General features: G+C 47.9%; 1 protein-coding gene and 1 pseudogene across 2 annotated transcripts in view; one reads left to right on the top strand and one right to left on the bottom strand.

The window, feature by feature from the left end:
* LOC138287298 (zinc finger protein 271-like) overlaps positions 1 to 25,207 on the top strand; it is a 160,742-nt pseudogene that overhangs the window by 49,528 nt on the left and 86,007 nt on the right.
* Positions 1 to 25,207, bottom strand: part of LOC138287296 (zinc finger protein 271-like) — a 102,954-nt gene that overhangs the window by 34,510 nt on the left and 43,237 nt on the right. The window contains exon 1 of one of the 2 annotated variants that reach the window (XM_069227653.1): positions 22,738 to 22,957. The exons of the other annotated variant lie outside the window; for it this stretch is intronic. The gene's annotated coding sequence lies outside the window, so the exon portion shown is untranslated. Of the gene's footprint in view, positions 1 to 22,737; positions 22,958 to 25,207 lie in introns of those variants that run through there. 2 annotated transcript variants of the gene reach the window in all.

The following is a 25,207-nucleotide window of genomic DNA, read 5'->3' as shown; positions in this document are numbered from 1 at the left end:
AAGGTAAAACAAGTCATATTAAAGTCTGACAAAAAGCTATAGTCCTCAACTGATGGCATCACTAGTGCAAGCAATGCAGACGTCAACATTCCATGCAGTGGGTTCAAGCGGTCTGCCACCTCAACGTCTCCACGACATGTTAACACCCGCAGTCTCACACCAATTTTTCCAAATTTGACCATGTTTTGCGGGACACTCCCCTGGCCTCATTGACTGGCTTTTCCTGCTGGGCACACGTACCACAGAAATGTAAAGCAATAATCTGATCACATTTATCAGCTGTCTACAACATCATTCCTGCAGAGGATCAGTGTCCTCCATCTGTTATAAGAGATGCTCCCCAAGAAAAGGGAATAATAAGGTTAGTGTTATCCTCTGACACACCTGTGGAGGTCAGGGAAAGGTATGCACATGCGTAGGCTTTAAAACAAGCTCCAGCGCTGTACAGAAATCAAGTGCGTTGCGATAAAGAACCTCTTACAGCCACTGCATTACAAAGTGATTGGCAAAAACAGGATAAAAAACTGTGAAGTCAGATAGAAACATATCAGCTGCAATATCACACGCACACACACCACTCTCCCCCCACAGGACTCATGACGAACAAGGTGTGGAAAAAATATAAAACAACTCTTGACATCTCCAGTAGGTTTTACAGTCAAAATATAGAGGGTCATTTACGAGCATTCTGACCGCGGCGGTTCAGCCGCGGTCAGAAGCGGAAAGTCAGCGGTCTCCCGCTGACTTTCTGCTGCTCGTGTGAATCCTCCATGGCTGCAGAGCGCGCTCCGCAGCCATGAGGATTCTGACCCCCCCTACCGCCATCCTGTTCATGGCGGGAAAGCCGCCATGAACAGGATGGCGGTAGGGGGGGTCGCGGGCCCCTGGGGGCCCCTGCCGTGCCCATGCCAATGGCATGTTCACGGCAGGGGCCCCCGCAAGAGGGCCCCGAAAAGTATTTTAGTGTCTGCCTTGCAGACACTGAAATACGCGACGGGTGCCACTGCACCCGTCGCACCTTCCCACTCCGCCGGCTCGATTACGAGCCGGCATCCTCGTGGGAAGGTCGTTTTCCCCTGGGCTGGCGGGCAGTTTTTCAGCAACCGCCCGCCAGCCCAGGGGAAAACTTGTAATACCCGCTGCGGTCTTTTGACCGCGGCGCAGTATTTTGGAGGGCGGCATCCTGGCGGGCGGCCTCCGCCGCCCGCCAGGGTCATAATGAGGCCCATAGTGTCTGATAAGGAGTATCTACCTGCTTTCTCTTTTAAACTATTGCTAGTGGCTATAAGAATAATCTTGGTCTTCTTGCAGCACCAATTAGGGAGATCCTACAGGAAAATCCAGAGGCACTATCTTATATTGACGATATTTACATAACAGATGATGATGTAGGCCAACACCTGACTAAGGCGGACCGGATAGTGACAATACTGGCCAGACACAGTTACAAAAAAAAAAATCAACAATTACTTATGTGTATGTGATTTTCCTAAGAGATGAGTCATCCAACAAATATGTTATGAAAATTATAAATCCTGGTGGGATTTCTTAATTTTGGAAGGACTTACTTGCCAAACTATGCTCAGCGAGTGACACCCTTGTACAACATAATTTCCCTCAGAGTTTCTGAAAAAGATTGGACTGGAGGCACACGGCTACTTTGAATGAACTCCAAGCAGATGTGTAGGGACTAAATATTAGCAGACTAGGCACTAGACTCGACATACGTGGTGTGGTATCCCCCCACAAGTTTTACCTTCATACCTCCTGTTTTCTGAATTTGCTTTTGTTGGCATTAGGACTCTGTGCATTTTACCACTGTTTACCAGTGCTAAAAGTTTTGTGCTCTATTCTTCAGACAAGGAGAAATTGGCCTACACCTGATTGGCAAATTACATTTAGTTGTAGGTCCCTAGTATATGGTACTACTTGTACAAGGGCCTATGGATCTATGGATTTTACGCTACTAGAGAACCTGCAGCACTCATGTGCCACCCACTATAGTACCACTTTAAAACATGTCTCAGGCCTGCCACTGCAGTCTGTAGCACAGTTTTCCACTGCCAATTTGAGCTGAAAAAATAAATCTTTTGCCAAGCATAAACCCCCCTTTTTAATAAATATAACACACATAAGTTGTCTAGGATAGACCCTAAAGGCCCACAGGGCACTGTGTATTGTAATTAAAAAGCAGGACATGTGTTTGTATGTTTTACTCTTAAACTCATTTTCTCTCCCATTGGATAACACTGGGTTACCTTGTTATATTTAATATGTGCTAACTGTTATACATATGAATGGCCCATTTGTTACTCAAATAGAGGTTTATACATGTTTTAGGACCTTTAGACTTAAATTTTGGTTTACCAAGAATCCACATGAGTCCAGAGATTATCACAGGCTTGCGATGTGCCTCTACATGTTTTCATCTGACTAACTTGATGCCAAAGGAAATCCTAAGGTTTGAGAATGCACTTCTGTTTGAGGTGGAGAAAGTATTCAAGGAACATAAATATGTGCAGTCCAACTTTACTAAAGCTCAAAAGGAAGCTTTATCCTCCCTAGCCAGCAATAAAAATATAGTTATCAAACCTGCTGATAAAGGAGGAAGCATCATTATTCAAGATAAAACAGATTATGAACAGGAAGTATTAAGACAACTATATAATCCTTCACAATATAACAAATTAAAGAAAGAACTAACACCATCCATTAGAAGTGCAGTCCTTGAAGTGACCAATAAGGGTCTGCATGGTGGGTGGTTAAGTAAAATGGAATATGAGTACCTTCATAAGGATGATTTTGCCATAAAAGCCTTTTATGTTTTACCAAAAATCCACAAAGATATAAAGAAGCCACCAGGAAGACCCACTGTGGCTGGCTTCTAGTCGGTTTTACAACCAGCTGCAGAATATGTTGATTTTTTCATCAGGCTGTTTGTACCTCTAACCAAGTGTGAGAAAGTAGCCTCTTTCTAGCCTTGTTACCCCCACTTTTGGCCTGTTTGTGAGTGTATGTCAGAATGTTTGTCACCGTTTTCACTGTCTCACTGGGATCCTGATGGCTAGGCCCCAGTGCTCATGGTGAAAACACTATGTTTTCAGTATGTTTGTTATGTGTCACTGGGACCCTGCTGGTCAGGACCCCAGTGCTCATAAGGTTGTGGCCTATATGTATGTGTCGCTGGGACCCTGTCACACAGGGCCCCAGTGCTCATAGGTGTGCATGTATGTGTTCCCTGTGTGGTGCCTAACTGTCTCACTGAGGCTCTGCTAACCAGAACCTCAGTGGTTATGCTCTCTCATTTATTTAAAATTGTCACTAACAGGCTAGTGACCAATTTTACCAATTTACATTGGCTTACTGGAACACCCTTATAATTCCCTAGTATATGGTACTGAGGTACCCAGGGTATTGGGGTTCCAGGAGATCCCTATGGGCTGCAGCATTTCTTTTGCCACCCATAGGGAGCTCTGACAATTCTTACACAGGCCTGCCACTGCAGCCTGAGTGAAATAACGTCCACGTTATTTCACAGCCATTTTACACTGCACTTAAGTAACTTATAAGTCACCTATATGTCTAACCTTTACCTGGTAAAGGTTAGGTGCAAAGTTACTTAGTGTGTGGGCACCCTGGCACTAGCCAAGGTGCCCCCACATTGTTCAGAGCCAATTCACTGAACTTTGTGAGTGCGGGGACACCATTACACGCGTGCACTACATATAGGTCACTACCTATATGTAGCTTCACCATGGTAACTCCGAATATGGCCATGTAACATGTCTATGATCATGGAATTGCCCCCTCTATGCCATCCTGGCATGGTTGGCACAATCCCATGATCCCAGTGGTCTGTAGCACAGACCCTGGTACTGCCAAACTGCCCTTCCTGGGGTTTCACTGCAGCTGCTGCTGCTGCCAACCCCTCAGACAGGCATCTGCCCTCCTGGGGTCCAGCCAGGCCTGGCCCAGGATGGCAGAACAAAGAACTTCCTCTGAGAGAGGGTGTGACACCCTCTCCCTTTGGAAAATGGTGTGAAGGCAAGGGAGGAGTAGCCTCCCCCAGCCTCTGGAAATGCTTTGTTGGGAACAGAGGTGCCCAATTCTGCATAAGCCAGTCTACACCGGTTCAGGGACCCCTTAGCCCCTGCTCTGGCGCAAAACTGGACAAAGGAAAGGGGAGTGACCACTCCCCTGACCTGCACCTCCCCTGGGAGGTGTCCAGAGCTCCTCCAGTGTGCTCCAGACCTCTGCCATCTTGGAAACAGAGGTGCTGCTGGCACACTGGACTGCTCTGAGTGGCCAGTGCCACCAGGTGACGTCAGAGACTCCTGCTGATAGGCTCCTTCAGGTGTTAGTAGCCTTTCCTCTCTCCTAGGTAGCCAAACCCTCTTTTCTGGCTATTTAGGGTCTCTGTCTCTGGGGAAACTTTAGATAACGAATGCAAGAGCTCATCCGAGTTCCTCTGCATCTCCCTCTTCACCTTCTGATAAGGAATCGACTGCTGACCACGCTGGAAGCCTGCAAACCTGCAACATAGTAGCAAAGACGACTACTGCAACTCTGTAACGCTGATCCTGCCGCCTTCTCGACTGATTTCCTGCTTGTGCATGCTGTGGGGGTAGTCTGCCTCCTCTCTGCACCAGAAGCTCCGAAGAAATCTCCTGTGGGTCGACGGAATCTTCCCCCTGCCACCGCAGGCACCAAAAAGCTGCATTACCGGTCCCTGGGGTCTCCTCTCAGCACGACGAGCGAGGTCCCTCGAATCCAGCGACTCTGTCCAAGTGACCCCCACAGTCCAGTGACTCTTCAGCCCAAGTTTGGTGGAGGTAAGTCCTTGCCTCACCTCGCTGGGCTGCATTGCTGGGAACCGCGACTTTGCAGCTACTCCGGCCCCTGTGCACTTCCGGCGGAAATCCTTTGTGCACAGCCAAGCCTGGGTCCACGGCACTCTAACCTGCATTGCACGACTTTCTAAGTTGGTCTCCGGCGACGTGGGACTCCTTTGTGCAACTTCGGCGAGCACCGTTTCACGCATCCTCGTAGTGCCTGTTTCTGGCACTTCCCCGGGTGCTACCTGCTTCAGTGAGGGCTCTTGGTCTTGCTCGACGTCCCCTCTCTCTTCAGGTCCAATTTGCGACCTCCTGGTCCCTCCTGGGCCCCGGCAGCGTCCAAAAACGCCAAACGCACGATTTGCGACTAGCAACGCTTGTTGGCGTCCTTCCGGCGGGAAAACACTTCTGCACGACTCTCCAAGGCGGGAGGGATCCGTCCACCAAAGGGGAAGTCTCTAGCCCTTTTCGTTCCTGCAGAAACCTCAGCTTCTTCTGTCCAGTCGAAGCTTCTTTGCACCCGCAGCTGGCATTTCCTGGGCATCTGCCGATCTCCGACTTGCTTGTGACTTTTGGACTTGGTCCCCTTGTTCCACAGGTACCCTAGATTGGAAATCCACAGTTGTTGCATTGCTGGTTTGTGTCTTTCCTGCATTATTCCTCTAACACGACTACTTTGTCCTTAGGGGAACTTTAGTGCACTTTGCACTCACTTTTCAGGGTCTTGGGGAGGGTTATTTTTCTAACTCTCACTATTTTCTAATAGTCCCAGCGACCCTCTACAAGGTCACATAGGTTTGGGGTCCATTCGTGGTTCGCATTCCACTTTTGGAGTATATCGTTTGTGTTGCCCCTATCCCTATGTTTCCCCATTGCATCCTATTGTAACTATACATTGTTTGCACTGTTTTCTAAGACTATACTGCATATTTTTGCTATTGTGTATATATATCTTGTGTATATTTCCTATCCTCTCACTGAGGGTACACTCTAAGATACTTTGGCATATTGTCATAAAAATAAAGTACCTTTATTTTTAGTATAACTGTGTATTGTGTTTTCTTATGATATTGTGCATATGACACTAAGTGGTACTGTAGTAGCTTCACACGTCTCCTAGTTCAGCCTAAGCTGCTCTGCTAAGCTACCATTATCTATCAGCCTAAGCTGCTAGACACCCTATACACTAATAAGGGATAACTGGGCCTGGTGCAAGGTGCAAGTACCCCTTGGTACTCACTACAAGCCAGTCCAGCCTCCTACATTGGTTGTGCAGTGGTGGGATAAGTGCTTGAGACTACTTACCACTCTTGTCATTGTACTTTTCATAAGAGAAAAATATACAAAACAAGGTCAGTGTATATACACATAGCCAAAAAGTTTTGCATTTCCTCTTTTCACTCTTTTCTAAGTGCTGAAAAGTACTTCTAAAACTTTCAAAAAGTTCTTAAAAGTTTAAAAAGTTTTTTTTCTGTCTTTCCAAAAAGTTCTGAAAACTTTTTTCTCTTTTTCTATCACTTTAACTCTCTCAAAAAAATGTCTGCACAGGCCAAAGTGTTGATCTGTCCAAACTTGCATATGACAACCTTAGCTGGAAAAGAGCAAGGAGTCTCTGTATAGAGAGAGGTTTGAGTGTAGGGAAAAATCCTTCCTTGGAACTGTTACTTAACATGCTTAGAGAACAGGATAAGGCCATAGGTGCCCCATCTGTTGAAAAAGTACCTAATAGTTCCCAATCTGATTCAGGGACTCCCCCAGGAAAAGATTCAGGAAAGAAACTTCCTAGCCTGCCCATTACTAGACAATCTAGCATAGATGGTAATGATGATGAGCCACACCATATAAATAGTGTTGTCTCACATCATAGCAAAAGCATTTATTCTCACCATACTGGTAGTAATGTTTCTGTAAACCAAGCTGTTAGGGTGGCTTCTGTAAGGGACAGGTCTCCTTCTGTTCATTCCCATCATAGCTCTGTTTCTAGAAATGTCCCTCCCACCAACCCTGATGACAGAATGTTAGAGAGGGAACTCAATAAATTGAGGGTGGAACAAACCAGACTGAAGCTTAAAAAGCAACAGCTGGATTTGGATAGACAGTCTTTTGAATTAGAGAAGGAAAGACAGAAGTTGGGTTTAGAAACCCATGGTGGCAGCAGCAGTATTCCCCATAGTCATCCTGCAAAAGAGCATGATTCCAGGAATCTGCACAAGATAGTTCCCCCTTATAAGGAGGGGGATGGCATTAACAAGTGGTTTGCTGCACTTGAAAGGGCCTGTGTTGTACAGGATGTCCCTCAAAGGCAGTGGGCTGCTATCCTATGGCTATCATTTAGTGGAAAAGGTAGGGATAGGCTCCTTACTGTGAAAGAAAATGATGCTAATAATTTCCGAGTTCTTAAGAATGCACTCCTGGATGGTTATGGCTTAACCACTGAACAGTACAGGATAAAGTTCAGAGAGACCAAAAAGGAGTCTTCACAAGACTGGGTTGATTTCATTGACCATTCAGTGAAGGCCTTGGAGGGGTGGTTACATGGCAGTAAAGTTACTGATTATGAAAGCCTGTATAACACAATCCTGAGAGAGCATATACTTAATAATTGTGTGTCTGATTTGTTGCACCAGTACCTGGTAGACTCTGATCTGACCTCTCCCCAAGAATTGGGAAAGAAGGCAGACAAATGGGTTAGAACAAGGGTGAACAGAAAAGTTACTACAGGGGGTGACAAAGATGGCAATAAGAAGAAAGATGGTGAAAAATCTCAAGATAAGCATGGGGATAAGGGTAAAACCAAAGATCCCACTTCAAATCTTAAACACTCTTCAGAGGGTGGGGATAAAACAAATTCTTCCTCTTCTTCCCAACCTGCACACATTAAAAAGCCTTGGTGCTTTGTGTGTAAAAATAGAGGCCATAGGCCAGGGGATAAGTCCTGTCCAGGTAAACCCCCTGAGCCTACCACCACTAATACATCAAGCTCTAGTGCCCCTAGCAGTAGTGGTACTAGTGGTGGGACTGCTGGCAACAGTCAAGCAAAGGGTGTAGTTGGGTTCACTTATGGGTCCATAGTGGAAACTGATGTCATCAGTCCCAAGACAGTTTCTGTCACACCTAGTGGCACTGGCCTTGCCACACTGGCTGCTTGTCCCCTTACAATGGATAAGTACAGGCAGACAGTTACAATAAATGGTGTTGAGGCCTTGGCCTACAGGGACACAGGTGCCAGTTTCACTTTGGTGACTGAAAACCTAGTGCACCCTGATCAACACATCATTGGACAACAGTATAAGATTATTGATGTCCATAACTCCACTAAGTTTCTTCCCTTAGCTATAATTCAGTTTAGTTGGGGTGGAGTTACTGGCCCTAAGCAGGTGGTGGTATCACCTAGCTTGCCTGTAGACTGTCTCTTAGGTAATGACCTAGAGGCCTCAGGTTGGGCTGATGTAGAGTTTTATGCCCATGCAGCCATGCTGGGCATCCCTGAGGAATTGTTCCCTCTCATTTCTACTGAAATGAAAAAGCAAAGGAGAGAAGGCCTGAAAACTCAGGATCCCTCTCCATCAACAGGTAAAAAGGGTATCACAGTATCCCCTAACCACCCTACCATTCAGGATACCATTCCTGTGGTGGGAGAAACCTCTCCTGGGGTGGCACCTGTTCCAAGGGAATCATCAGCTGGCAAAGCTGGACTCCCTGAGGTAGAAGTACCTCTCTGTGGGATAACTAACATTGGTGACAAAAAGAGCACCATTTTAGTTAACATGGAGCATCCCTCCAACCCTCCCAGAGAAACTTTAGTGCAGAAACCCTGCACTGCCTCACAACACTTAGGACAGCATCCCTGCCCTAGTGTGGAGCTCATAGGACAGCATCCCTGCCCTGCTCCAACTCAAGAGAAACAGCATCCCTGTTCTCTCTTCCAGCCAAATGGACAAAGTTTTTGCCCAGCTATGGCTTTATTGAGACAGCATCCCTGTCTGGCATTTCCATCACTACAAATAGGTTCAGTGGACAATTCCCACTGCTCTAAACTAAAACTTACTGATAGAAACTCTGAAAATACATCTTCACATTGTTGCTTAGCTAAAAAACTTAAAAAACAGGGTGGTTTACATCCCCACAGGGAAGTAACCATATAGTGGATGATAAAGGGAGTAACCAGTCTATTGCAGAGCTACTCTCTACTTATCACCACTTAGACAATAAAGTCTCAACTGGCCAAGGTTAGTCTTATTGTCCTTCGTTTGGGGGGGGGTTGTGTGAGAAAGTAGCCTCTTTCTAGCCTTGTTACCCCCACTTTTGGCCTGTTTGTGAGTGTATGTCAGAATGTTTGTCACTGTTTTCACTGTCTCACTGGGATCCTGATGGCTAGGCCCCAGTGCTCATGGTGAAAACACTATGTTTTCAGTATGTTTGTTATGTGTCACTGGGACCCTGCTGGTCAGGACCCCAGTGCTCATAAGGTTATGGCCTATATGTATGTGTCACTGGGACCCTGTCACACAGGGCCCCAGTGCCCATAGGTGTGCATGTATGTGTTCCCTGTGTGGTGCCTAACTGTCTCACTGAGGCTCCGCTAACCAGAACCTCAGTGGTTATGCTCTCTCATTTATTTAAAATTGTCACTAACAGGCTAGTGACCAATTTTACCAATTTACATTGGCTTACTGGAACACCCTTATAATTCCCTAGTATATGGTACTGAGGTACCCAGGGTATTGGGGTTCCAGGAGATCCCTATGGGCTGCAGCATTTCTTTTGCCACCCATAGGGAGCTCTGACAATTCTTACACAGGCCTGCCACTGCAGCCTGAGTGAAATAACGTCCACGTTATTTCACAGCCATTTTACACTGCACTTAAGTAACTTATAAGTCACCTATATGTCTAACCTTTACCTGGTAAAGGTTAGGTGCAAAGTTACTTAGTGTGTGGGCACCCTGGCACTAGCCAAGGTGCCCCCACATTGTTCAGGGCCAATTCACTGAACTTTGTGAGTGCGGGGACACCATTACACGCGTGCACTACATATAGGTCACTACCTATATGTAGCTTCACCATGGTAACTCCGAATATGGCCATGTAACATGTCTATGATCATGGAATTGCCCCCTCTATGCCATCCTGGCATGGTTGGCACAATCCCATGATCCCAGTGGTCTGTAGCACAGACCCTGGTACTGCCAAACTGCCCTTCCTGGGGTTTCACTGCAGCTGCTGCTGCTGCCAACCCCTCAGACAGGCATCTGCCCTCCTGGGGTCCAGCCAGGCCTGGCCCAGGATGGCAGAACAAAGAACTTCCTCTGAGAGAGGGTGTGACACCCTCTCCCTTTGGAAAATGGTGTGAAGGCAGGGGAGGAGTAGCCTCCCCCAGCCTCTGGAAATGCTTTGTTGGGCACAGAGGTGCCCAATTCTGCATAAGCCAGTCTACACCGGTTCAGGGACCCCTTAGCCCCTGCTCTGGCGCGAAACTGGACAAAGGAAAGGGGAGTGACCACTCCCCTGACCTGCACCTCCCCTGGGAGGTGTCCAGAGCTCCTCCAGTGTGCTCCAGACCTCTGCCATCTTGGAAACAGAGGTGCTGCTGGCACACTGGACTGCTCTGAGTGGCCAGTGCCACCAGGTGACGTCAGAGACTCCTGCTGATAGGCTCCTTCAGGTGTTAGTAGCCTATCCTCTCTCCTAGGTAGCCAAACCCTCTTTTCTGGCTATTTAGGGTCTCTGTCTCTGGGGAAACTTTAGATAACGAATGCAAGAGCTCATCCGAGTTCCTCTGCATCTCCCTCTTCACCTTCTGATAAGGAATCGACTGCTGACCGCGCTGGAAGCCTGCAAACCTGCAACATAGTAGCAAAGACGACTACTGCAACTCTGTAACGCTGATCCTGCCGCCTTCTCGACTGATTTCCTGCTTGTGCATGCTGTGGGGGTAGTCTGCCTCCTCTCTGCACCAGAAGCTCCGAAGAAATCTCCCGTGGGTCGACGGAATCTTCCCCCTGCCACCGCAGGCACCAAAAAGCTGCATTACCGGTCCCTGGGGTCTCCTCTCAGCACGACGAGCGAGGTCCCTCGAATCCAGCGACTCTGTCCAAGTGACCCCCACAGTCCAGTGACTCTTCAGCCCAAGTTTGGTGGAGGTAAGTCCTTGCCTCACCTCGCTGGGCTGCATTGCTGGGAACCGCGACTTTGCAGCTACTCCGGCCCCTGTGCACTTCCGGCGGAAATCCTTTGTGCACAGCCAAGCCTGGGTCCACGGCACTCTAACCTGCATTGCACGACTTTCTAAGTTGGTCTCCGGCGACGTGGGACTCCTTTGTGCAACTTCGGCGAGCACCGTTTCACGGATCCTCGTAGTGCCTGTTTCTGGCACTTCCCCGGGTGCTACCTGCTTCAGTGAGGGCTCTTTGTCTTGCTCGACGTCCCCTCTCTCTTCAGGTCCAATTTGCGACCTCCTGGTCCCTCCTGGGCCCCGGCAGCGTCCAAAAACGCCAAACGCACGATTTGCGACTAGCAAGGCTTGTTGGCGTCCTTCCGGCGGGAAAACACTTCTGCACGACTCTCCAAGGCGGGAGGGATCCGTCCACCAAAGGGGAAGTCTCTAGCCCTTTTCGTTCCTGCAGAAACCTCAGCTTCTTCTGTCCAGTCGAAGCTTCTTTGCACCCGCAGCTGGCATTTCCTGGGCATCTGCCCATCTCCGACTTGCTTGTGACTTTTGGACTTGGTCCCCTTGTTCCACAGGTACCCTAGATTGGAAATCCACAGTTGTTGCATTGCTGGTTTGTGTCTTTCCTGCATTATTCCTCTAACACGACTACTTTGTCCTTAGGGGAACTTTAGTGCACTTTGCACTCACTTTTCAGGGTCTTGGGGAGGGTTATTTTTCTAACTCTCACTATTTTCTAATAGTCCCAGCGACCCTCTACAAGGTCACATAGGTTTGGGGTCCATTCGTGGTTCGCATTCCACTTTTGGAGTATATGGTTTGTGTTGCCCCTATCCCTATGTTTCCCCATTGCATCCTATTGTAACTATACATTGTTTGCACTGTTTTCTAAGACTATACTGCATATTTTTGCTATTGTGTATATATATCTTGTGTATATTTCCTATCCTCTCACTGAGGGTACACTCTAAGATACTTTGGCATATTGTCATAAAAATAAAGTACCTTTATTTTTAGTATAACTGTGTATTGTGTTTTCTTATGATATTGTGCATATGACACTAAGTGGTACTGTAGTAGCTTCACACGTCTCCTAGTTCAGCCTAAGCTGCTCTGCTAAGCTACCATTATCTATCAGCCTAAGCTGCTAGACACCCTATACACTAATAAGGGATAACTGGGCCTGGTGCAAGGTGCAAGTACCCCTTGGTACTCACTACAAGCCAGTCCAGCCTCCTACACCAAGTCATACATAAGAGATTGTCTGTGATCAAATAGAAGGGGCTCCTTTTAATCCTGAGGCTGACATCTCGGTTGCGATGGATATAGAAAACTTGTACACCAATATTCCCCAAGGTGAGGCACTTAAGATAGTTACCACCATTCTTGAATCTAGCCCAAGACCTCAGAAGGCCCCGACTGATTTTTATCACAAGTTGTGCTCAGATTGCACTGGAACGCAATTACTTCCTGGTCAATGTTGAGTTCTTTGCACAAATAAAGGGGGTAGCGATGGGAGCTATTTTTGCTCCCGATATTGCAAATCTATATGTGGCCACTTTTGAGGCGTATACCATCACCGTATTCCCATAAGCTGAAACGCAGCCGACATCCGTGACCGAGTGGCCACTGGATCCACACAGCCTCCAGCAGGCCCGGAGCCAGCAATTCTATTGTGTGATCTCTACTGCCACGGCCCGCCTCCTCCATCTTGTCTCCCCATCTTGGGCTGTCAGGTTTTTCTTGCCGCTCCTCTATGCAATGATCTGAGAAATGCAGTCAGGGAGTTTTGGGGGGTCCCCCACATTCAGTCGTGCACGGGGGCAACTCCCAAGTGAGGCCTCATTGTAGATTGTGCAGGATATTTTTCGGGTTGGAGTGGAGCTCTCGGCTCACGCGGCCCTCATTGTTGGCGTCCAAGCCACGTCCTTACCGCCTAGGTTAATTTGGTATAGGACAACCCCACAGCCCAGGTCAATTGTGGTGGATTCATGTCGGATCCTTTTCATATACGGAGGGGCACACTACAGGGCTGCCCACTCTCACCACTCCTGCCCCTACTGGCACTGGAACCGCTGGTGGCAATAATTAGTCTGTTGCCTCTTTTTACTGGGATACCCCTCCAGGGAGAAGAGTCCAGGATCTACTTGTATGCAACAATATCCTGCTTACTTTGACGGACTTGTGCTACTGCCCCCTGGCCTTACTGGAGACCACTGACAAATTTCTGGCCCTATCCAGTTATCGTGTAAACTGGGACAAGAGTGAGCCCTACTCATCTCACACATCACCACACGTGCAGCTATTCACTGCCAACCCTTTCGATGGAAGCCATCACACCTCAAGTATCTGGGGATCCTCATCATTGGAACAAATGACTATAGACAACCTAGACCCCCTCATCGCCCGCATGAAACAGGACTTTGACAATTGGTCATATTTGGGTCTCTTCATGTGGGGCTGGGTGCAGGCAGTGAGAATGGTTACCTTGTTGCGTTTTAAATACATGTTGGGCATGTTCCCCCTCCCAGTGCCGTTGGCGACCCTGCGACTTATAGAGGTTTCAAGCCTTTGTATCGGGCTCCTTACGCCCACGACTGGCATCTGCTACAACCATGGCATGCCATTCGCGTGGGACCTACATACGTTGGTAGTGCACTGCGCCCTAGCCCTCCATCTCTCACAACTAGCGTATACGCTTTCCAGGATGCTGGACTCACCACAATGGGTCATCACTGCGACTGTTACTTTCAACCTCTTTAAAAGGACAGTTTCCCCCAATCATACCCTGGCAATCTGAAGCCCCATTCCATGCACAAAGCCTGGCAGAGACCACACTGATTTTTCAGGGTTCACCCATGCCTGCAAACGTGTGCCCCCCTATGCGACAATGATTCCCTGCGCATTGGCGGGGAGACCCTCCACTGGGCACACAGTGGGTATTACTAGACTGTATCAGGTCCTGAGTGATGAATACCTCAAGATATTTGGATGATTGCAGGACGAATTGGACCTTCTGCCCCACAAGGCGTGAGAGTGTCTACAACTGCAACACTGTCTACGGTGCTGCCTGGGAGCCTGACCACGGACCCTCCAGATCTCACCCGTGCTATCCTATTTTAGTATTTGGGGTTGCTACAATGTCAGGTTTTTATGAACTCACCATCTTTATTCACAGCCTCTACTCACCAGTCTCTGCAACAAGTGGCAGTCCTGACTACAGATAGAAATCGAGGAGGAATATTGGCCTGATATTATGGAGGCTCTGGATAGGAGCACAAGGAAAGCCTCCCTAAAATTCTGCCTTTTTAAGACGCTCCACGATTGGCACATGATCCCAGCTAAACTTCACAGAGCGGGCAAATTACTGGTGATGACCGGCCACCAGGTGAGACCTCGTCCACATACTCTGTGAATGCCCCTCGATCCAACCCTTCTGGCTGGCAGTGGGGATTGTCCTGGAGACAACCATGACACTGAAGACGCCTCTTCCACACTCCTTAATACTCCTACATGATACAGGAGAGTCCCCGGACCTCTCCTGTCCACAAAGATGCCTCATGCACACAGCCCTCATCACTGCCAAAATCTGAATCCTTCGCCAATGGCGATCCCCCACCCCGCCTTTACAGGAAAATTGGACAGTGGCAATGATTCAGACAGTAGACCATGAGCTTGCCACCTACATCCTACAAGATCGATCGCCAACATTCCTACAGATATGGGCACCCTTCCTCTAGAACGACTCCCAATATGACATACCCAACAGCTCTTCCTGCTGAATGATTGAAGCAGTTAACAATACTCTGATACCTCATTCCCTTCTTATCTCCCCTCTCTTTTCCCTCCCCCAAGCCCCTCTCCTCCTTCAGATGCACCTTGTCCTTATGCTACCTCCTGGGGCCGTTCAATCCTCCTGTCCTTCTGTCCTCTGCCCACTTTCCCACCCGCAGACACAAACACTGTCCTTCCCCTCCCTCCTCTACTACTCACCGCTGGCTCCTAACTTGGGATACCACTCATCTCCTCTCTTCGCCAAGTCCCCCATCACCACACCATATCACAACCACACCATAGTCAATGCCCCCACCCCCATACTGGGCATTTCTGCCCTCTCTGACTAGATGTCACGGAGTGCTCCTCCCCCCGGGCTAGGTGCCAAGACCTGCTGTCCCCCAATGCTGAGACATTTCGCACTAGTGGCCATTGCTCACATTACCTGAGGTGTGCAAATCCCACCTCCTGTCCCTCACCCCATCCCCTGCTGTGTTTGAATACTATACTCTACTGTATGGTAATGTACTGCACTCCTGTACTATCATTTTTTCTTATCAATAAAAATTACAACACAAAATAAATGCTCTGTGACGTGTACTGCAGAGAAAGGATTTTTTTTAAATAGCAAATTCAAACCACTATTTTCTCCCACTAAAACCTTTAGTGACTGCATTGCAAAGCTTGCAGAAATTCATGCCTTGATGCTTACACTACAGAAGCCTGATTCATCAGTTGCTACACTAATAGTGTCAGATTCACCTTCTGTGTTCAAGGGAACAAGGTCAGTTTGGTATGTGAAAGGATTTTGAGATCCGAAGGGGAAACCAATTAAAACTAAACAGCTCTACGGAAAGGCAGCTGTCCTAAAAGTCAAACTTCCTTTGGTTCATGTTTAACATAGCACAGCCCATAAAAGTACAATAATTCTCGCTAAAGGAAACTCTGCAGCTGAATTAGCTCAAAGTCATTCTTTTAAAGTAGCAGTGGTGACCAGATTGCATAACCAAGGTTGACACAGAAATTTTGGTAGCAACACAAGCAACCATCAAGGGCGGAAAGGCCCCAGGTGGCTTTCTCTGCAAATACTCCTACACCCTCAATCAAGATAACACTCTGATGGTTTCATTGCCGGGAGTGGGAGCCAGACAAATTATTAATGAAGAAGTTAGATTAGACCTAATTAAAGCAGAGCAAGGTTAGTGAAACAGTAGCAAAGCTGCAGCAAAGATACTACTGGCCGTATCTACCAAAACAAACTAAAACCAATTTATGGCAATGTAACATTTGCCAACAAGTAAAACGTTCTACTGTTCCCAGACCAGCAGGGACTCCTCTTACTATATCCGATCTCCCCTTCAAGGAAATTTACTTCAACATATTGGGCCAATCGGACCACTAAGCCAATACATATCTTCTAGTTGCTGTTGATTTATGTTCCCAATTCTTGTGGGTTTGACAGCAAAGCAATGCTGATGGTTGAGCACTCATGCAAGACTTGCAACATCTAGATCACAGTTCATACAGTTCATTCAGCCAATGGTCCTGCGTTTGCTGCAAAGATATGCTATGTCTGCTCTGGGAGATGTCTACACTACTAACAACCATTTTGCGCTGAGCAATGAGTTAATAGGGTGCAGCACCACTATTAAGTACAAAACTGAGCTGGCCACATAATCTGGATGGAGTTCAGAGAGCATTAAATAATTTGCCTAGGGGAATACTAAGTGTTCGCCCTCCACGAGAGATGCTCTTTAGAGAATCTATGCATCTGCCTGTTTTTGATAGCTCTGGAAAGGTGGGGGAAGAAAATGAATTTGAAATGGACTAACGTTTGAATTTCTTGAAGAGAGTCCAAGAAGTCAGAGATAACCTATCTAATTTGAAGAATTCTGATAAGGTTTTCAAAAGCTACTGCCGGGTGGCTCCCACAGTAGGAGAGCTAGTGCAAGAATAGATTCCAATGGGACTTCAAGGAATCCCTGATTGCCCAAGATGAGACAGAAATTAATGGCAAGTCTACCATGGATAACAAAGGGTTAAGAGACAAGCAAGGTTTGATAGACTTTTGGTTTAGTACCAGACGCCTACTGAGGGATACGAGGATGCATGCGTCAATAGACAGATCATGCTTCATGTTTTGTCATTAAATTAGACAGAAGTTGTCTTTGTGGCAGAAATCATGTGACTGTCTAAAATCTTAAAGTAAGACTCCTGCAGCTGCAGCTTGTTAAGTGGGCTGTGCTGCAGCTATGTGGCACAAGCAGTCAGATACAGACTTGCGTGGTATACACCATCAATGAGGATAATATATTGTAAGACACTAGAGTTTTCTCAAGAGGCTCAACCTCGCTTAGTACGGTATCCTTTTCTAGAGTTGGGATAGTACTGCTGATGCATTTGTTGACAGTTGAGACTTCTGAGAATGATGAAGGAACCAGTGTGGGTGTAAAAAAGTTGCACTCCAGATACAACTACCACATGAAAAGAATAAATGAGCGAGTAAGCCTTGAACCTTGAAAAGTTATAAACCACAATAATGCTTTGGCAAGTTCGGCACAAGAAGCAGGAAGAGACAAGAGGCTGCGGCACACAGAGGTAGGCCTCTCCTGTGACCTGCCGGAATCAGAGATCATCTCTGAGAAAACAAACAATTAAGCATTCCAAGTGGAGTTCAGTGAACAGAGGCTAGAAGAAGTGCTGACCAGAAGGCTGAACACACCCAGCAGAACACTCAAACTATGTACTGTTTGTAGCTTTAATTAAGACGTCTCAGGAACTGTGCGGTATCTTTGCAGTAAGAAAGTAAGATGCAGTTGGTTGGGATAACGAGTGCTACGTTGTAGGAGGCTGGCCTGGCTTATAGTGGGTACCTGATGGTACTTACACTTTGTGCCAGGTCCAGTTATCCCTTATTAGCACATTAGTAGTGTTCTAGCAGCTTACGCTGATAGAGGTAGCTATAGCAGAGCAGCTTTAGGCTGAACTAGGAGACATGCAAAGCTCCTACTATACCACTTATATCATATAGCACTATATCATAAGAATCACAATATTCAGAGTTACTAAAAATAAAGGTACTTTAGTTTAGTGACAATGTGCCAAGAATATTTCAGAGGATATATTCCCTTAGGAGGTAAGTAAAATACACAAAATATACACACAAACCAAAATCAGGTAAGTAAACGGTTAGAAAAGTAGTGTAAACACTGTAGAATACAATAGGATGCAATAGGCCTACGGGCAACACAATCCATATACTCCAAAAGTGGAATGCGAACCACAAATGGATCCCAGGTTTAGTGTAGTGTGTAGAGGGTCACTGGGAGTGTAAGAAAACACTAAGGATGTCCAAGATACCCCACCCCAAGACCCTAGAAAGTAGGAGTAAAGATACCCTACTACCCCAGAAACACACTAAAGTTGTGATAGGAGATTCTGCAAAGACAACAACTGACTGCAAAGCACTGAAGACGGATTCCTGGACCTGAGGACCTGTAAAGGAAGGGGACCAAGTCCAAATGTCACGCAAGTGTCCGGGGGGAGCAGGAGCCCACTAAACCCCAGATGAAGGTGCTAAAGGGCTGCCTCCGGGTGGAAGAAGCTGAAGATTCTGCAACAACAGAAGGTGCCAGGAACTTCTCCTTTGCACAGAAGATGTCCCACAGCGTGCTGGAGGATGCAGAATTGTTTCCACGCAGAAAGACCGCAAACAAGCCTTGCTAGCTGCAAAGGTCTCGGTTGAAGAAAATGGGTGCTGCCCAGGCCCAGGAAGGACCAGGAGGTCGCCCCTTGGAGGAGGAGACAGAGGGGGCACTCAGCAGTACAGAGAGCCCACGCAGAAGCAGGCAGCACCCGCAAAAACACTTGAACAGGCGTTCAAGAAATCTGAGCACGGCGGTCGTCTCAACACTACAAAGGAGGGTCCCACGAAGCCGGTGGTCAACTCAGCAAGTTGAGCAATGCAGGATTGAGTGCTGGGGACCTGGGCTATGCTGTGCACGAAGGATTCCTTGCAAAAGTGCACAGAAGCCCTAGCAGCTGCAGATCACACAGTACACAGGACTACTGTCTGGCGTGGGGAGGCAAGGACTTACCTCCACCAAATTTGGACAGAAGGACCTCTGGACTGTCGGGGTCACTTGGATCCAGCTCCTGTGTTCCAGGGACAACGCTCGTTAAGATGAGAGGGGGCCCAGAGGACCGGTGATGCAGAAGTTTGGTGCCTGCGTTAGCAGGGGGAAGATTCTGTCGATCTTTCTTCTTGGCTTCCAGTGCAGGGTGAAGGCAGACAGCCCTCAGAGCATGCACCACCAGGAAATAGTCGAGAAAGCCGGCAGGATTAGGCGATACAATGTTGCTGGTAGTCATCTTGCTACTTTGTTGCAGTTTTGCAGGCGTCCTGGAGCAGTCAGCGGTCGATCCTTGGCAGAAGTTGAAGAGAGAGATGCAGAGGAACTCTGGTGAGCTCTTGCACAGGACAGAACCTAAATAGTCCTCAGAGGAGGATTGGCTACCTAACCAGGTAAGAACCTATCAGGAGGGGTCTCTGACGTCACCTGCTGGCACTGGCCACTCAGAGGCCTCCACTGTGCCATCACACCTCTGCATTCAAGATGGCGGAGGTCTGGGACATACTGGAAGAGCTCTGGGCACCACCCCTGGGGTGGTGATGGACAGGGGAGTGGTCACTCCCCTTTCCTTTGTCCAGTTTCGTGCCAGAGCAGGGGCTGGAGGATCCCTGAACCGGTATAGACTGGTTTATGCAAGGAGGGCACCATCTGTGCCCTTCAAAGCGTTTCCAGAGGCCAGGAGAGGCTACTCCTCTCAGGCCCTTGACACCTATTTCCAAAGGGAAAGGGTGTAACATGCTCTCTCAGAGGAAATCCTTTGTTCTGCCTTTCGGGGACTGGGCTACCCAGACCCCAGGAGGGCAGAACCCTGTCTGAGGGTTGGCAGCAGCGGTAGCTGCTGTGAAAACCCCAGAGAGCTAGTTTGGCAGTACCCGGGGTCCATGCTGGAGCCCCGGGGATGCATGGTATTGGCACCCCAATACCAGGTTTGGCATGGGGGGACAATTCCATGATCTTAGACATGTTACATGGCCATGTTCGGAGTTACCATCGTGAAGCTACATATAGGTATTGACCTCTATGTAGTGCATGTGTGTAATGGTTTCCCCGCACTCACTAAGTCCAGGGAAATTGCCCTGAACAATGTGGGGGCACCTTGGCTAATGCCAGGGTGCTGTCACACTAAGTAACTTTGCACCTAACCTTCACCAATTGAGGGTTAGACATATAGGTGATTTATAAGTTACTTAAGTGCAGTGTAAAATGGCTGTGAAATAACATGGACGTTATTTCACTCAGGTTGCAGTGGCAGTCCTGTGTAAGAATTGTCTGAGCTCCCTATGGGTGGCAAAATAAATGCTACAGCCCATAGGGATCTCCTGGAACCCCAATACCCTGGGTACCTTGGTACCATATACTAGGGAATTAGAAGGATGTTCCAGTGTGCCAATCAGAGTTGGTGAAAATGGTCACTAACCTGCAGTGACAATTTTAAAAGACAGAGAGAGCATAAGCACTGAGCCTCTGGTTAGCAGAGCCTTAGTGACACAGTTAGGCACCACACAGGGAACACATTCAGGCAACAAACTATGAGCACTGGGGTCCTGGCTAGCAGGATCCCAGTGAGACATATAAAACACACTGACACATAGGGTTTTCCCTATGAGCACTGGGGTCCTGGCTAGCAGGATCCCAGTGAGACAGTAAAAACACCTTGACATATACTCACGAACAGGCCAAAAGTGGGGGTAACAAGGCTAGAAAGAGGCTACCTTCCTACCCACGTTTGTTAAACAAGCTGCAGCTACTACAATAGTACCACACAAACCTACAGCAAACAACACAATAATACGAGCCAGTGAAAGGGCATCTGAAAGAAGGCTGGGTACACCAGAAACGAATGCAAACAAAGTAATATCAGAGGCCAACTCCTTCAGATAGGTTGACACTAATCTTGGTATCTTTGCATAGTGTGGCCCAATGAGGCTTCTGCTAAACTAGACTGAGGGGTTTACGTACTCTACTGTGGGAGGCACAAGGTGAGATGTGGCACTGCTTCACCGGACAGATACATCAAAGAGGATGCCACTGCTTAGGGGCCAAATGGGTTCTTCGGTCACCCAACACTGAAGTTGCCCATCAGAGCAGTTCTGTGAAATTATGTCTGCCACAGCCTCCTTCCCCCACGTCAACAGGTGGAATCTACAATAAAGTCAACCAGAGGGCCTTTCTTAAAACTATTTCCCAATCAGTCTAAATCAGGTTTTTGTAATTTGGAGAAGTCAGCCAAATAGACTAGAGCATGTTTTAGATTTGTCTCTGCCAGGATTTTTTTTATGGAAGTTGAGGCAAGGTCACAGGAGGCTTGATGTGTATTCCACGCCGTATTTCAGACATCTAGTAAACAACAACGGGGTTTCTCGGGGAGGTTACTAGGGTTGCTACCAAGAGCAGGTGACATCCACACTGACTAAAATTAATTTAGGGAAAAGTCCAATGTCTTCTTCCCCCTGAGATGCTGACAAGTTAAACAAGGTTCTCATTGAGTCAGTACCAGGTGTCCTCACAAACGTTCTGTAGGACTATAGTGAATTAGCCTACTTTGGGTTTTTTTCAGTTTAAAGCCAAAGTTGATCTCTAGAAACCAGCAGCCCCAAAGTAAAGACAAACATTCGAAAAATCTTCTCTTGATGTTGGTAATGTGGAAGTATGGGTCATGCAACAGAAAGACTGGATATCAGAATACATCTATTTCTGACTGATTATCTATGCCCTAAATTCTGTTCCCCTGCCACGGTAAAAAGCAGCACAAGGTGGAATGATGCTTTGTCTGCAATGCCCACAATAAATATCCCTCACTGTGTGTGCAGATTTCTCACAATGCAGTAAGATGCAGTGCAGTGCACACATTCCTGACAGTGCAGTAAGATGCAGAGCACAGACTCCTCATAGTGCAGTAAGATGCAGTGTAATACACAGATTCCTCATAGTGCTGTACGATGAAGTGCAGTGCACAGATATTTCAGTGCAATAAGATACAATGCAGTGCACATATTCCTTACAGTGCAGTGACACTGATTTCACACATTGCAGTAATATGCAGTGCACAGATTCCTCACAGTGCAGTACGATGCACTGCAGTGTGCACAGATTCCTCACAGTGCACTGCAGATTCTTCATAGTGCAGTAAGATGCAGTGCAGAGATCCCCCAGTGCAGTAAGATGCAGTGCAGTGCACAGACTCCTTACAGTGCAGTAAGGTGCAGTGCAGTGTACCGATTCCTCACAGTGCAGTAGGATGCAGTGCAGTTTGTGCAGATTCCTCACAGTGTAGTGCACAGACCCTTCACAGTGCAGTAGGATGCACTGCACATATTCCTTACAGTGCAGTGAGGTACAGATTCCTCATATTGCAGTAAGGTGCAGTGCAGTGCACAGACCCCTCAGTGCAGTAAGATGCAGTGCACAGATCCCTCACAGTGCAGTAAGATGCAGTGCAATGCACAGATCCCCTCTTTAACACAAATGATGACCACAAACACCCCCAGGGCCGGAAGGAAAGCCCCCCAGAGGTCCCCGGATAGAAGAGCCCAGCTCATCCTGGCTCCTGGCAGAGATTTCCTCACAGTGTAGTAAGATGCAGTGCACAGACTCCTTAATGCAGTAAGATGCAGTGCATGGAATCCTCACAGTGCAGTAAGATGCAGTGCACAGATCCCCTCTTTAACACAAATGATGACCACAAACACCCCCAGGGCCGGAAGGAAAGCCCCCCAGAGGCCCCCGGATAGAAGAGCCCAGCTCAGCCCGGCTCCTGGCAGAGATTTCCTCCAGGATTATTCAGTCTATTTCTACAAACACAGCAGAAGGTGCTGACAATCTCCTACCTGAGCAGGAACCTGTGCAGACATTTCCCGGCTCTCTCCTCCTCCTGGGGCTGGGGGGGGGGGGGCAGGTGCAGATTTGGGGTCTGGGGGGGGGTCTGTGAGGGTCTGAAGATGAAGATAACTGCACAGACAGACAGGGGTCCTTCCTCCTCTGCAGCAGGCTGGACACAGAGGGAGAGGCCGGAAGTGATGTCAGCATCCGCTGCTGGTGCTGTCTCTGCCGCCGCTGACCCGGAAGAGGAAACCCTCCTCCCTTTCATACAGTGTGCTCAGTGGATTTCGTCGGCAGGCGAGGAGCGCCCTCTGGTGGCCGCTGCTTTGTTGCCCTCCGGGGTTGTCTCTCATCTGCTCTCGCTTTGAGCATTCGGCAAAGGCCGGACGTGATTCTTCAGTAGAACTTCCTATAAAGTCACCTTTATTCATTTTAACTCGGCCTCTGTCCTTCTTCACTCTGTTCAGCAGTCTGGCGGGGTTCGGTCCATGGTACCGCACATTTTACAAAAGCTTCTTCTCACATTTACTCTTTGAGGTGTGCAGTGAAACACCGGCTTCAGGTGAGTGCTCAGTGTTGCTGCCGCGGGGTATTCAGTCTGGCCGTGCTGCTGTAAAACCGCCCGGAGGCCTCTCCACCGACCCCCTCCCTCCAAGCCATGCAAGACCTGCAGAACAAACCAGCAAGAGGCTGCAGCCTCAATACACTCCCCAACAGGACAAGCGGGTCTGACCCGCCAGAGGTTCCCCCTGCAGGGGCGATGAGATGAGCGAGAGATGCTGGATCTGGAGGAGGGAGGGTTATTCAGCACTCGGAAATATGAGACCCTTCAAAGAACTCAGACAGCAGTGTCGGTGGCAAGAATGGAAGTGGAGGGAGAATCTCACCCCAGAGGACAAAGGAAAACATAAAGAGCTGATACTCATTTATAAATTTACCATTGGTGTGGCTAAATCCTCCTTATATGTGAATAAAATCAAGTCAGTTAGAACCTCCCCTAATGTAAGGTGGGAAAATAGCTCTCTACTCCCCCTCTCCAACATCCCATGGGGAAGTTGCAAAGTTTCTGGGAAAAGTTGCGGTCTACTTTAAAGATAATTTCCTGAAGGTCTACTCACTCTTCGTCAACGAGGATAGGCCTTTCTCCTTGTTTGGCGAAGGTGATCCTTTTGACCTGCTGTTAGACCTGACAGCCTTAGGGTGGTCATCCCCAACTTTTTGCCTGTCTCCATCTACTTTTCTGATACTGTTTTTGCTGGTTTTAGGACTCTGCGCACTTTACTACTGCTAACCAGTGGTAAAGGGCATATGCTCTCTCCCTTAAACATGGTAACATTGGTCATTCCCAACTGGCATCATATTTGATTTAACTGTAAGTCCCTAGTAAAGTGCATTACATGTGCCCAGGGCCTGTACATTGAATGCTACTAGTGGGCGTGCAGCACCGATTGTGCCACCCACATAAGTAGCCCCTTAACCATGTCTCAGGCCAGCCAGTGCAAAGCCTGTGTGTGCAGTTTCACTGTCATTTCGACTTGGCATTTAAAAGTACTTGCCACGCCTTAAACTCCCTTGTTTCTACATATAAGTCACACCTAGGTTAGGCCCTAGGTAACCCATAGGGCAGGGTAAGGTGTAGGTAAAAGGCAGGACATGTACATGTGTGTATTACAAGTCCTGGTAGAGAAAAAACTCCTAAATGCATTTTCCACTACTGTAAGGCTTGCTTATTTCATAGGCTAGCATTAGGGCTACCCTCATATACTGTTTGAGTGGTAGATTCTGGTCAGAAAGGGGTAACCGGGTCATAATTAGTATGGCCAGAATGGTAATAGAAAATCCTGCTTATTGGTGAGGTTGGATTTTATATTACTATTTTAGAAATGCCACATTTAGAAAGTGAGCATTTCTCTGCACTTAAAATCCATCTGTGTCTTACAGCCTGTCTCCTATCAACGTCTGGGCTGATTGACAGCTTCCTTGTGCATTTCACCCAGACAACCACAAACACAGGACACTCAGTCACACCTGCACTCATCTGCATACTGAATGGGTCTTCCTGGGCTGGAAGAGTGGAGATCCTGACACTTCTGGACCTGAACCTGCAACCTGTTCAAGAGAAGCTGCCTGGCTGCCCAAAGGACTCATCTGGACTGCCTTGCTGAGAAGGACTGCTGCTCTGCCATTGCTCTGCTGCCCTCTGACTTTGCTGATAAGTGCTCTCCAAGGGTTTGGTTGAGCTTGCCTCCTGTTTTCTGAAGTCTCAGGGCCAAAAAGACTTCGGGGGTGATTCTGACCCTGGCGGTCGGTGATAAAGCGGCGGCCAACCCGCCAACAGGCTGGCGGTCCGAAAAATGGAATTCTGACCCTGGCGGGAACCGCCAACAGAGACCGCCAACTTAACACTCCGACCGCCACGGCGGGACAAACAAACAGCGCGGCAGTCACCGCCAACAGGCAGGCGGCAGACAATGTACC

This window comes from Pleurodeles waltl, chromosome 4_1, assembly GCF_031143425.1.
Source record: "Pleurodeles waltl isolate 20211129_DDA chromosome 4_1, aPleWal1.hap1.20221129, whole genome shotgun sequence".
Taxonomy (NCBI): domain Eukaryota; kingdom Metazoa; phylum Chordata; class Amphibia; order Caudata; family Salamandridae; genus Pleurodeles; species Pleurodeles waltl.
This window is presented reverse-complemented; position numbering and strand designations above follow the sequence as displayed.